Raw genomic sequence first — 13,653 nt, 5'->3', positions numbered from 1 at the left:
CTTGCTATTTCGTCCCGTAATCGTGCCATCCCAGTTCATGGTATTTTCTGACATTCATGTTCGTTGCCATCGCCAATTTGTTGGATCTGTGCATGACTAAATATATATTGAATAAAAGCACGCATTCGAGTGATGGCTTTAACTGGTGTATTCCCATTCAGTAAGAGCGAGAGAGAGAACAATGTGCATGCATTGACATCAGCACATGTGCAGAAAGCAGACCAAAATGTCGTGCTAAGGGGAGTGGCCATTGCTCTAAAAGAAATAGATCCACACATTACAAGCCTCCCCAACAACGAGGACATCTTCAAGGAGCAAAGGCTCAAAAAGGTGGCATCCAGCATTAAGGACCCCCATCACCCAGAACATGCCCTCTTCTCGTTGCTACCATCAGGGAGGAGGTACAGGAGGCTGAAGACACACACTCAGCAATTCAGGAACAGCTTCTTCCCTTTTTCCATCAGATTTCTGAATGGACATTGAATCCATGAATACTACCTCACTATTATTTAATGTAACTTTTTCATATCTATATACTTTTTACAGTAATTTACTGTTTTATTATGCATTGCAATGTACTCTGCTGCATAACAACAAACTTCACAACGTATGCCAGTGATATTCAACCTGATTCTGATAGTATCACAATCACTGTATGACGTTCTCCTAAGGGGTTGTCTATTGGTGGGTCCTCAGGTGGCTGTAGAGATGATCAAGGATCCACATATACTGGTGCCAGTTCGTGACTAGGAGCTTCCAGACTTCACAATCCTGCCCCCTTCACCACTTGCTGGTCGCCACCAGACTTAAACTGGGATATTAGGGTGGATTTTCGTTATGGAGAACGCCGGTGTGGGACTTTGTTTAACGTGGGGAGGCTGATGCACAGGCAACCCCCACATGGTCCTTGACAGGGTTCAGGGGTATAGAATGCAAGATGACTGGAGAACTTTCACTGCTGCAGCCTTCCTCCATCCTCACTGCCGCTGTGATGTACCACTATCTTCCACAATCTCCACCGTTGAGTTCTTGGTTGGATCATTCTTTGTCTGGAACATCCCCCTTGTCTCAGCTCCACGAGCATCTTGACCAGAGGTTAAATGCCAGATGGCATTGATCTAGCGATCTCAGGAACTCACAAGCTTCTCCATCACAACAAGACGATGATCTTCAGAGAAGATAAGCAGTGTACATTAAGACCTATAAAGCACAAGACTGTGGACTTAGAGGGCAGACAGGCCAGTATTGAATTGAGAGGTTGAATGGCTTCCTGTTCTGCTTTAATAATCCAAGTGACTAAATGGACACTTGCATCCTGATCTGCTTTACCCCCATCCTCAATCTCCCCTCCCATCCTTTGAAAATTCTTGCATAACACCATCATCAACAGAGCCAAGCATCAAGAGCTGTTGTACAATGAATTCTCCTGCAGAGGTTTAGCAGAAGAAAACACATTTTAGGAATGTTTTAAGAACAGCTTCTTTCCGCCCACCATCAGATTTCTGAATGGTCCATGAACCCATGAATACTACCTCACTGACGAAGGGTCTTGACCCAAAATGTCGACTCTTTATTCCTCTCCATAGATGCTGCCTGACCTGCCGAATTCTTTCAACATTTTGTGTGTATTACAAATAAGAGAAAATCTGTAGATGCTGGAAATCAAAGTAATACACACAAAATTCTGATTAAGTATTTCAGCCCGTGTATGGAGTAAAGCCAGATCTAACATATAGAGAGGCTTTGAGGAAAGAGAAGCAGAATAAACGGTGTAAAGGTAGTAAGGTAGAAGGGCTGAAGTGTGTGTACCTCAATGCAAGAAGCATCAGGAACAAAGGTGATGAACTGAGAGCTTGGATACATACATGGAATTATGATGTAGTGGCCATTACAGAGACTTGGCTGGTACCAGGGCAGGAATGGATTCTCAATATTCCTGGATTTCAGTGCTTTAAAAGGGAGAGAGAGTTGGGGAAAGGGGAGGAGGGGTGGCATTACTGGTCAGGGATACTATTACAGCTACAGAAAGGGCAGGTAATGTAGCAGAATCCTCTTTTGAGTCAGAATGGGTGGAAGTCAGGAGCAGGAAGGAGCAGTTACTCTATTAGGGGTATTCTATAGGCCCCCTGGTAGCAGCAGAGATACAGAGGAGCAGATTGGGAGGCAGATTTTGGAAAGGTGCAAAAATAACAGGGTTGTTATCATGGGTGACTTTAACTTCCCTAATATTGATTGGCACCTGATTAGTTCCAAGGGTTTAGATGGGGCAGAGCTTATTAAGTGTGTCCAGGATGGATTCCTGTCACAGTATGTGGACAGACTGACGAGGGGGAATGCCATACTAGATCTAGTACTAGGTAATGAACTGGGTCAGGTCACAGATCTCTCAGTGGGTGAGCATCTGGGGGACAGTGACCACCGCTCCCTGGCCTTTAGCATTATCATGGAAAAGGATAGAATCAGAGAGGACAGGAAAATTTTTAATTGGGGAAGGGCAAATTATGAGGCTAAAAGGCTAGAACTTGCAGGTGTGAATTGGGATGATGTTTTTGCAGAGAAATGTACTATGGACATGTGATCGATGTTTAGAAATCTCTTGCAGGATGTTAGGGATAAATTTGTCCCAGTGAGGAAGATAAAGAATGGTAGAGTGAAGGAACCATGGGTGACAAGTGAGGTGGAAAATCTAGTCAGGTGGAAGAAGGGAGCATACATGAGGTTTAGGAAGCAAGGATCAGATGGGTCTATTGAGGAATATAAGGAAGCAAGAAAGGAGCTTAAGAAGGGGCTGAGAAGAGCAGGAAGGGGGCATGAGAAGGCCTTGGTGGGTAGGGTAAAGGAAAACCCCAAGGCATTCTTCAATTATGTGAAGAAAAAAAGGATGACAGGAGTGAAGGTAGGACCGATTAGAGATAAAGGTGGGAAGATGTGCCTGGAGGCTGTGGAAGTGAGCGAGGTCCTCAATGAATACTTCTCTTTGGTATTCACCAATGAGAGGGAACTTGATGATGGTGAGGACAATATGAGTGAGGTTGATGTTCTGGAGCATGTTGCTATTAAGGGAGAGGAGGTGTTGGAGTTGTTAAAATACATTAGGACGGATAAGTCCCCAGGGCCTGATGGAATATTTCCCAGGCTGCTCCACGAGGCAAGGGAAGAGATTGCTGAGCCTCTGTCTAGGATCTTTATGTCCTCGTTATCCACGGGAATGGTACCGGAGGATTGGAGGGAGGCGAATGTTGTCCCCTTGTTCAAAAAAGGTAGTAGGGATAGTCCGGGTAACTATAGACCAGTGAGCCTTATGTCTGTGGTGGGAAAGCTGTTGGAAAAGATTCTTAGAGATAGGATCTATGGACATTTAGAGAATCATGGTCTGATCAGGGACAGTCAGCATGGCTTTGTGAAGAGTTTTTTGAGGAGGTGACCAGGCATATAGATGAGGGTAGTGCAGTGGATGTGATCTATATGGATTTTAGTAAGGCATTTGACAAGGTTCCACATGGTAGGCTTACTCAGAAAGTCAGAAGGCCTGGGATCCAGGGAAGTTTGGCGAGGTGGATTCAGAATTGGCTTGCCTGCAGAAGGCAGAGGGTCGTGGTGGAGGGAGTACATTCAGATTGGAGGATTGTGACTAGTGGTGTCCCACAAGGATCTGTTCTGGGACCTCTACTTTTTGTGATTTTTATTAATGACCTGGATGTGGGGGTAGAAGGGTGGGTTGGCAGACGACACAAAGGTTGGTGGTGTTGTAGATAGTGTAGAGGATTGTGAAAGATTGCAGAGAGACATTGATAGGATGCAGAAGTGGGCTGAGAAGTGACAGAAGGAGTTCAACCTGGAGAAGTGTGAGGTGGTACACTTTGGAAGGACAAACTCCAAGGCAGGGTACAAAGTAAATGGCAAGATACTTGGTAGTGTGGAGGAGCAGAGGGACTTGGAGGTACATGTCCACAGATCCCTGAAAGTTGCCTCACAGGTGGATAGGGTAGTTAAGAAAGCTTATGGTGTGTTAGTTTTCATAAGTCGAGGAATAGAGTTTAAGAGTTGCGATGTAATGATGCAGCTCTATAAAGCTCTGGTTAGGCCACACTTGGAGTACTGTGTCCAGTTCTGGTCGCCTCACTATAGGAAGGATGTGGAAGCATTGGAAAGGGTACAGAGTAGATCTACCAGGATGCTGCCTGGTTTAGAGAGTATGCATTATGATCAGAGATTAAGGGAGCTAGGGTTTACTCTTTGGAGAGAAGGAGGATGAGAGGAGACATGATAGAGGTGTACAAGATAATAAGAGGAATAGATAGAGTGGATAGCCAGCACCTCTTCCCCAGGGCACCACTGCTCAATACAAAAGGACATGGCTTTAAGGTAAGGGGTGGGAAGTTCAAGGGGGATATTAGAGGAAGGTTTTTTTACTCAGAGAGTGGTTGGTGCGTGGAATACACTGCCTGAGTCAGTGGTGGAGGCAGATACACTAGTGAAATGTAAGAGACTGCTAGACAGGTATATGGAGGAATTTAAGGTGGAGGGTTATATGGGGAGGCAGGGTTTGAGGGTCGGCACAACATTGTGGGCCAAAGGGCCTGTTAAGTGCTGTACTGTTTTATGTTCTATGTTCTAAGAAACGTCGACTGTTTACTGTTTTGCATAGATACTGCCTGGCCTGCTGAGTTCCTCCAGCGTTTTAAGTGCATTACTTTGTGTGTGTTCTCTGGATTTGCAGCATCTGCAGAAGATCTTGAGCTCAATATTTTACGCTTTTTTGAGTGACTTAGTTTTTTATATATTCTTATTGTAACTTACAGTAGTTTTATGTATTGTGCAGTACTGCTGTCACAAAACATTTGTCAGTGACAATAAACTTGATTCTGATTTTGATTCACACGTGAAATTCTAATCCCGGTTCCATGAATTAGACAAATAAGCTGGCTGGACAACTTAACCTCCCCATAAGATCCCATAAGGACAGAAAATTATCCAAATTCCTGAAGACAGTGGCTCAGGAATGGCAAGAAGTTGAGAAAAGTTACTCCTGTCTGTGGATTCCAGAAGCGATCTGCCCTCTGAAGAGAACTTTGAACCATCCATCTAGAGAGCAGGGCCCCTTGAACATAGAAGGTGGGGAGGGAAGACAAGGTGATGAAGCTAACTGCAACTATAGATGTAGTTCTAGTTAGCAGGCTAGGGGTTCCCAACCTTTTTTGTGCCATGAACCCCTACCATTTACCAAGGGGTCTGTGAACTCCAGCTTGGGAACCCCTGCTCTGGGCTTCAACCAGAACCAGAGGTTTGATGTTTCCTCCTCTCAGAATCAGAATGAGAATTCAGTTTAATATAACTGGCATATGCTGTGAAATTTGTTGTTTTGCAGGAGCAATACATTACAATACATAATAATAAAGACTATAAATTACAATAAGAAATATATATATATATTAAAAATAAATTAAACAAGTACTGCAAAAAGCGAGCAAGAAGAAGATCAAAGATAGTGAGGTAGTGTCACTTGAATGGGTTCGTTGTCCATTCAGAAATCAAAGAAAGGAGCTAAAATGTTGAGTGTGTTTCTTCAGGCTCCTGCCCCTCCTCATTGATGGTAGCAATGAGAAGAGGGTATGTCCTGGGTGTTGGATGCTGCCTTTCTGAGGTATTGCATTTTGAAGATGTCCTCAATGTTGGGAAGGCTAGCCAATTCCTCACCGAAATTCCTAACACGGGCTTTAGAACCATAGAAACCATAGAACCATAGAAACTACAGCACAGAAACTTGCTACTTAGGATTTAGGGCACATCTTCAGCCCACCTTGTGCTGGTTTGTATAAAAACTGTGAAATTATTTATTTTCTATTTAGAGATATAGCAGAATAGCAATCCTTCTGTGCCAATGAGCTCATGATATCCGATTAAATCCATGTGGCCAAATAACCAACTAACTCCTACGTCTTTGGGATGTGGAAGGAAACTGGGACACCTGGAGGAATCCACGTGGTCACGTACAAACAGAGAGCAGCAGAGCTGAAGTTGAGTCCCTAGTACTGTAATAGCATTGCAGTAATACTACTGTGCTGCCCTACGTGCAAGATTATGTACAAGAAACCTGGGTTAAAAGGCTCTACGTTCTCAGGATCATAAAACATCAGTCCATGAGGAATCCCTTTTGAGAACAAGGAAAGTTGAGGAGGACTTATTCTCATAGGGACACCTCTTGCACCTGAAGAACTCTGTTTCTGACTGTTAATGATAATACGCTTCCTCCTCACCTCTGTGAAGCTGTTTTGTTAATGTTATGGGGAAGTTTGGACACCGGCTAGAGACTGCAAGCAAATAATATTTATCAGCATTCTCACCTTCCTCTAACCAGGTGATTGATGTGACTTCTCTTAATTTCACTTGGGTATTGAGGAGGTAATGGGGGAAGATAATCATATATTGATGAGTTTCTCGAGGTATAGTCATAAGTGGGTGGCAGGGTGGAGATACTTCTCTACTGAAGGAGGTGCAAGATGCTCCATCCCTCCACTAGCCTGCAGGTCACCCTTGGGCAAGGTGTAGCACCTGCTTCGCCCCCGATCAGGTTCACGTGAAACCGTGGGAGCAGGTGGCCGATAGTTGTATGAGCAGCCGGTGCATATCACAAGTCCGGGTTATGCGACAACTGACACCAGGCAAACAATCTCTGCAGAGTATTGATAATATCTGGGGTCACTGCTATTGTAAAGGCACTGCCCTGAAGAAGGTAATTGCAAATGACTTCTGTACAGAACATTGAATAATCATGGTCATGTAGACCACGATTGCCCAGGTCATTCAGACATGGCACACAACGATGATGATGCTGATGGTCATAAGATGATCAGACAAACCAGGCAGATTATTATGTTAACTTTTTACTTGTTGAGGGATGAATGGTGGCCCAGATTCCACAGCCTCCTGTTCTTTCATGTATCACTGAAGTTTGCAGTGAAGAGTCCACAACCAAACAGTTGCTGTTACACTGTATAGTATTGTAAGGCAAACATAGGATTTAGCTCAGTATTCTTCTACCCAAACCTCCATAAGGACCAGATCTTGTCGTAGGGTTTGGAGGCTTGCGAGCCTCAGTGACTCAGAGAGCCGTGTTGGCTGGAGTCAGGGCTTCATGCTTTGTCGCTTTGTAGGGTCACCCATGGCCAAACAAGTCACAGGGGGTTCAGCTCAGGGTTAACAACCCTGACCGGTAAAACAAAATTGTTACGAAACAGCGATGAAGAACCCTTCTACATCTGAGTGTGATGGCATTCCCGAGACTCCAGCTAGGACTTGCGTGGCTGACAGTAGTGAAGACTAAGAGGAAGCTCTGGATATGATGAAGGAAGCTCTGAACACTGCCTGAGATGGAGGATCTTCATTGCTGCACTAAATGCCAGCAGCATAATGGTCAGTAAGTAAGTCCTCTACTCAGAACAGTTGCTGAGCTGTGAACCATGGCGTTATAAAGTCATAGAGCACTACAGCATAAGAACAGGTCCTTTGGCCCATCTAGTCTGTGCCAAACTGCTATTCTGTCCAGTTCCATTGATCCACACCTGGACCATACCGCTCCATAACCCTCCCGTCCATGTACTTGCACAAATATCTCTTAAGTATTGCAGTTGAACTCGCATCAACTACTTCCACTGGCAGCTCGTTCCACACTTTCAACACCCTCCAAGAGAAGACATTCCCCCTCAGGTTCCCTATAAACATTCAGCTTTCACCCTTAACCTATAACCTCTAATTCTAGCTTCACTCAGCCTCTGTGGAAAAAGCCTGCTTGCATTTACCCTATCTATACCCCTCATAATGTTGTATACCTCGATCAAATATCCCCTCATTCTCCCACACTCCAGGTAATAAAGTCCTAATCCATTCACTCTGGTCCTCAAGTTGCAGCAACAACCTTGTAAGGTCAAAAACAGTCAAATGGACAACTTGGTTGGCATAAGCAACTGGATTGGGCCCAAAGGCCTGTTTTCATGCTGTATAACATTACGACTAACTTTACATGAGTAACGTGTATTATGGCTCTCAGAGGTGGACTGTTCCTCTGTTACCTAGCCAGTTGTAACAATTCTTCTCATTCTTATCACTCTTTTCAAATTTCTCCATCATCTTATCTCTTTCTGTCTCTGTAATTTCACCCAGCCCTCCACATCCCAAGCTCTTTTCTACTCTTTGGTCCATCTTGCAGTCTCTAATTTTCCTTGCTCCATCTTTAACAGCCATACCTATCAACCTAAAGGTTAAAATATATATCAACTTTATTCATCATGTACACATTGAAACATACAGTGAAATACGTTGTTTGCATCAACAAGTAACACAGTTGGAGATGAGCTGGGGGCAGCCCGCAAGCGTTGCCAGACTTCCAGAGCCAACCTAGGATGCCCACAACTCACTAACCCTAACCCGTGTGTCTTTGGAATGTGGGAGGAAACCGAGCACCCTACGGGAGTGTGCCACTCTAATCTAACCTACCTAGGCACTAATACTGGAGTTTTCCCCTGGTCTTGACCTCTCCACCTCTTTATCTCTTTTTCCCAACTTCTTTATGGAGGAGAAAAAAAGTAATGATGATTATTTCATCAATGACCATTATTAAAAAAGTGCTATCTGATCAAAGTCACAAAGATCATGAATTGGCTGCCTTGCTTCCTAGGCAACAAACGAAGCTAGCTTTCAACTCTGCAGATAAAGATCACTAATTTGAATACCCCAAGTATATCCAAAATCCCTAAGCTGACATATTCGGGATTCTGATAGAGAATTATAAGTTTCCAATGATTTTGCTCAGTTGCTCCTGTGTTGCTGCGTTCTGCTTCGTAGACCCTATGAATAAATGATAAATACCATTGTAAACTTCTGGTTTAAGACAATGCTGGTGAACCTCAATGACTTTGGGCTGGTGGCTAATGAAACAAGGAAAACAACTAAATACTTTGTAAATCACACTTTTTCAGGCAAACAATCATCACAAGAAATAGTCTGTAACTTCCCTTTGGACTTGAAGGCGATTTGATGGCAGAACCGAGACGAGGCGAGGCGAGGCGAGGCAGCAGGCCTGTTACTGGGAGCCAGGAGGACCCAAGGTTTGATCAAGCGTCGTGTTACCGGCCAAATCGCGGCAGCGAGGTCTGGGTTCCAGAACGTACTGAAGCGACTGATCCTGATGCCTAGACTGAGACTTAAGCGCAAGGCCTGATCGAGATGGTGGAATCCTGGTCCCAGAATGTATCGAGGTGATTGAACCTGATGCTTGGACGTTGATTTGGGTGACAGGCCAGATTGAAAAGGTCAGGGTGTTGGGGCTTGAAGCGACAGACTGGTTCAGCTTGCTACTCTGTGACTGTGCTCGGTTCTGTGCTGAACTATGGAACTCTGTTTGTGGACTCCAGTTCAGAACTTTATTTGCTTATGGTTATTGTTTTGCATGATGTGTGTTTTTTCTCTCTCTACACATTGGCTCTTCTCTTTTTATATGGGGTCTTTTGGGTTTCTTTGTTTTGTGGCTGCCTGTAAGAAGACAAATCTCAAAGTTGTATATAGTACGAGGGGTAATTGATAAGTTCGTGGCCTAAGGTAGAAGGAGTCAATTTTAGAAAACCTAGCACATTTATTTTTCAACATAGTCCCCTCCTACATTTACACACTTAGTCCAGAGGTCGTGGAGCATACGGATCTTGGACCTCCAGAAAGTGTCCACAGCAGGGGTGATTGATAAGTTCGTGGCCTAAGGTAGAAGGAGATGAGTTATACGGCTCTCGTTACGTGCACATGCAGGTCAACTCTTGAGTGATTATGCAGAAAGTTTGAAGTTAATAACTCATCTCCTTCTACCTTAGACCACAAATTTATCAATCACCCCTCGTATACATACTTTGATAATGAATGTACTTTGGACTTTGAAATACCATTAATACGTGCTTTTCTTGTAAAGTGTGTTTACCTCTCTCAGCAAGTTATGAGTCTTTGGAATTTTTCAAAGAGCAGTGGATGCAGTTGTGGTTCGGGCTAATCAGACTATAACTGCAAATGGGTTATTGGAGCATTGTTCTTATGTATCTATATTTTGGGAGAAAGTTCAAGTCTAATTGTCATTCAACTATACCTGAATACACATGGATACAGCCAAACCTACTGCTGCCTGTAAGGAGTTTGTATGGTCTCACTGTGACCGTTTGGGTTTCCTCCGGGTGCTCCGGTTTCCTCCCACAGTCCAAAGACAGTAGGTTAATTGGTCATTGTAAATTGCCCCAGGATTAGGCTAGGATTAAATCGGGGATTGCTGAGTGGCTCAAACAACAAGAAGCGCTGGTCCCATACTGAATCTCAATAAATAAATAAATAAAATGAAACAGTGTTACTCCGGTGAAAAACACAGTACCAACAGTCATACACAGTACAAGGCACACATAGCACATATAAAATAGCAGGTATATATAAGATGACAATAAAATACAGTCACACAAAAATATATATCGTCTGCAGCCAAACTCAATCCAGCTTGCCTTCTGCCAAGTGAACACTGGGGGGCAGCAGCACTGACACGCCGTGCTACCCCTCCTCCGGCGCTCCGATGGAGCACCCAATTCCGATGCCTCCCCCAGACGGTTGTAAACAGGTAACCCCGCAGCCTCAGGCCTAGTCCTTGCTATGACCGAGGCCACGCAGCTCCCTGCTGAATCGGACTTGCGCCAATGTCCAACAGGGTCTTGCGATCACAAGAAAAGAGACTAAAACGATTGCTCGCTGTTAGACTGCGCACCCCGTTCACGCACCAGTGCCTGTCTGTTGCAAGCAGAATCACGGTCCGCATCAAATCTAGCTCTTCCAGTCTCTCCGCCAATGAGCAACTCCCTGATGGGGTAGATCTGCAGTAATTTAAGTTCTTAATGTTCAGCTAGGTCTTTGATTGTAAAAAAATACATTTTAAAAAGACAATAGAAACTTTGGTTGACCCCGTATAAGCTGCTGCGTCCGAGCATGCTGCTATCTTACCGGAACTACAGTACAACCTACTCCTTCAGTTAGACCGTAAGACCATAACACAATAAGGTATAAGGGCAGAATTAGGCCATTTGGCCCATCAAATCTGCTTCGCCATCCCATCATGGCTGATTTATTATTGCACCCCTCTCAACCTCATTCTCCTGCCTTCTCTCTGTAACTTTTGACACCCCTACTGATCAAGAACCTATCAACCTCCGCTTTGAATATACCTAAAGACATGGCCTCCACAGCCATCTGCGGCAATGAATTCTGCAGATTCACCACCTTCTTGCTAAAGAAATTCCTCCTCACCTCTGCCCTAAAGGACATCCTTGTATTCTGAGTATGTGCCGCCTGGCCTTGATTGTCCCACCTCTCCATGTCCACCGTACCTGGGCCTTTCAGTATTCAATAGGTTCCAATCCTGAGCAGCATATCATAATCTTGCTAAGTTTAAAAATTAGTGAGGGAGATGGTGGGAGCCCTGATAAACATTTGTAGTTCCAATCAACTTCAGTTTACAATCATACCCGACAAACACACTCTTCATAAAGTGAGAATAAGAATATTACAAAGACAGAAGCAAATTATGTGCCTTTATCTGACCACAGATTCCTCCATCAGCATGCTGTGATATGACTTTGATTGAACTAATCTTTCTCCTGTGAGGGACACTTAATACTTTCAGACCTATTGAAAACACACTCAGTAAACCCCATTTGTGAGGTGTCATTAAAATCTTTATTGCCCCGCACTTTATCAAACTCGGTAGAATGGAGTTCAGTATTTTGAAACTTACAGCTGGTGGACAGTGAAGCAGTTTTGCACGGTCCACTGAGCACTCGTTCTCATTAAATCTTCATGATTCTGGAACCAATTAAATAGAGGATATGTCTCAATTTGTTCTCCATTAATGCCACATTGGCTAGCGAAGCAGACCCTGTACCCAGTAAAGAGATCGCAAGCACGTGAAATTGATGAACTGAGAACTACCACTATTCCTGACTTCCCCATCTGGAGTTCCAGTCTGAGGTTACAGACGAGGGCTTTTGACCCAAGATTCAACTCTTGCAAACACAATAGACCCCTTTAGATGTTACACTCCATTCATGGTGATAAAAACACGCACACTGCTTAAAACACACAGATGCACACATGGCATAAAAAACAGAAAAACACACACACACTGCACAAAATATATACTCACACTGCTTAAAGCATTAATGTCGTACACAGGACATACAATTCATAAAACATACACCAGACACACAATACTTAAACTATATGCATTATTCACAACTCTCTCTCTCTCTCACACACACAGACACACACACACACACACACACACACACACACACACACACACACACACACACACACCCTTAGGTAAATTAAAATCATTCTGCAAGAACATACACACTCTCACTCAATGTCAGCAAGACCAAGGAGATGGTTATTGACTTCGGAAGGAGAGAACTAGACTCCATGAGCCACTCCTCTTTGGGGATCACAGGGGGAGAGGGTTAGCAACTTTCAATTGCTCAGTGTTACCATTTCAGAGGATCTTTCTTGGGTCCAGCACATAAGTGCCATTACAAAGAAAGCATGATAGTGCCTCTACTTTCTCAGAAGTTTATGAAGATTTGACATGTATCTAAAACATTGACAAACTTGTATAGATGCGTGGTGGAGAGTATATTGACTGGCTGCCTCGTGGCCTGGTATGGAAATCCCAATGCCCTTGTACAAATAGTGGATATGGCCCAGTCCATCGCAGGTAAGGCCCACCCCATCATTGCGCACATCCACACAGAGCATTGTCACAAGAAAGCAGCATCCATCATCAGAGACCCACCACCCAGGACATGCTCTCTTCTCATGCTGTCATCAGGAAGGAGGCACATGAGCCTCAAGACCTGCACCATCAGGTTCAGGAACAATTATTACCCCTCAACCATCAGTTTCTTGAACTAAAGGGGATAACTTCGCTCAACCTCACTCACCTCAGCACTGATCTGGTCCCTCAAACTATGGACTCATTTTCAAGGATTCTCAATATTTATTGCTTATTGATTATTATCATAACTATTTTCTTATTTGTCTTCTCTGTTTTTGCAATTGCTCAATTTCTTGTACTTACTGTGAAATTCCAGGTTGTATATGGTGACATATATGTACCTTGATAACAATTTTACTTTGAAATGCACAGAGACTGCACAAAACATGCTGGTGCACAAACCATGCATATTATTCAAAACACGCACATCATGTACAGTTCAGTCAGAGCCCAAAGAACCACAGTCTCCAAGCACACAGAGAACTCAAAACAAAGGAAACGTGCACACCAAATATTTACGCATTAATTTATGCACTTGTGACAGGGAAACATGCATGTTAACATACTCTTGTACTCAAGCATTCCTATACATTCACTTATTAGTTCAAACACTCACTGTCGAAGTGTCTGCAGTTTGGGAACCACGTACGTTCTGGCTGTTTTAAATTGATTTATTAAAGATTACTGCAATGACATATTATGGGAGCATAATTTAACTTTATACGGTTATTTGTTGACAACTATTGCACAGTTTATACGGCAGCTTACCTGTAAATATGTTACAGGATGAAATTATCTAAGGCCATGAAATG

At 43.7% G+C, this 13,653-nt stretch overlaps 1 long non-coding RNA gene across 1 annotated transcript in view; it reads left to right on the top strand.

Annotated features, from left to right (window-relative positions):
• The window catches only part of LOC140205297 (uncharacterized), a 54,359-nt gene extending 43,733 nt beyond the window's left edge, over positions 1-10,626 (top strand). The window contains exon 4 of the long non-coding RNA XR_011887813.1: positions 8,976-10,626. This is a non-coding gene — a long non-coding RNA (uncharacterized lncRNA). The remainder of the gene's footprint in view (positions 1-8,975) is intronic.
• The last annotated feature ends 3,027 nt before the right edge of the window (positions 10,627-13,653 follow it).

Source organism: Mobula birostris, chromosome 11 (assembly GCF_030028105.1).
Source record: "Mobula birostris isolate sMobBir1 chromosome 11, sMobBir1.hap1, whole genome shotgun sequence".
Classification (NCBI taxonomy): Eukaryota; Metazoa; Chordata; class Chondrichthyes; order Myliobatiformes; family Myliobatidae; genus Mobula; species Mobula birostris.
Note: the sequence above shows the minus strand (reverse complement) of the source record. Positions and strands in the feature narration are given on the sequence as shown.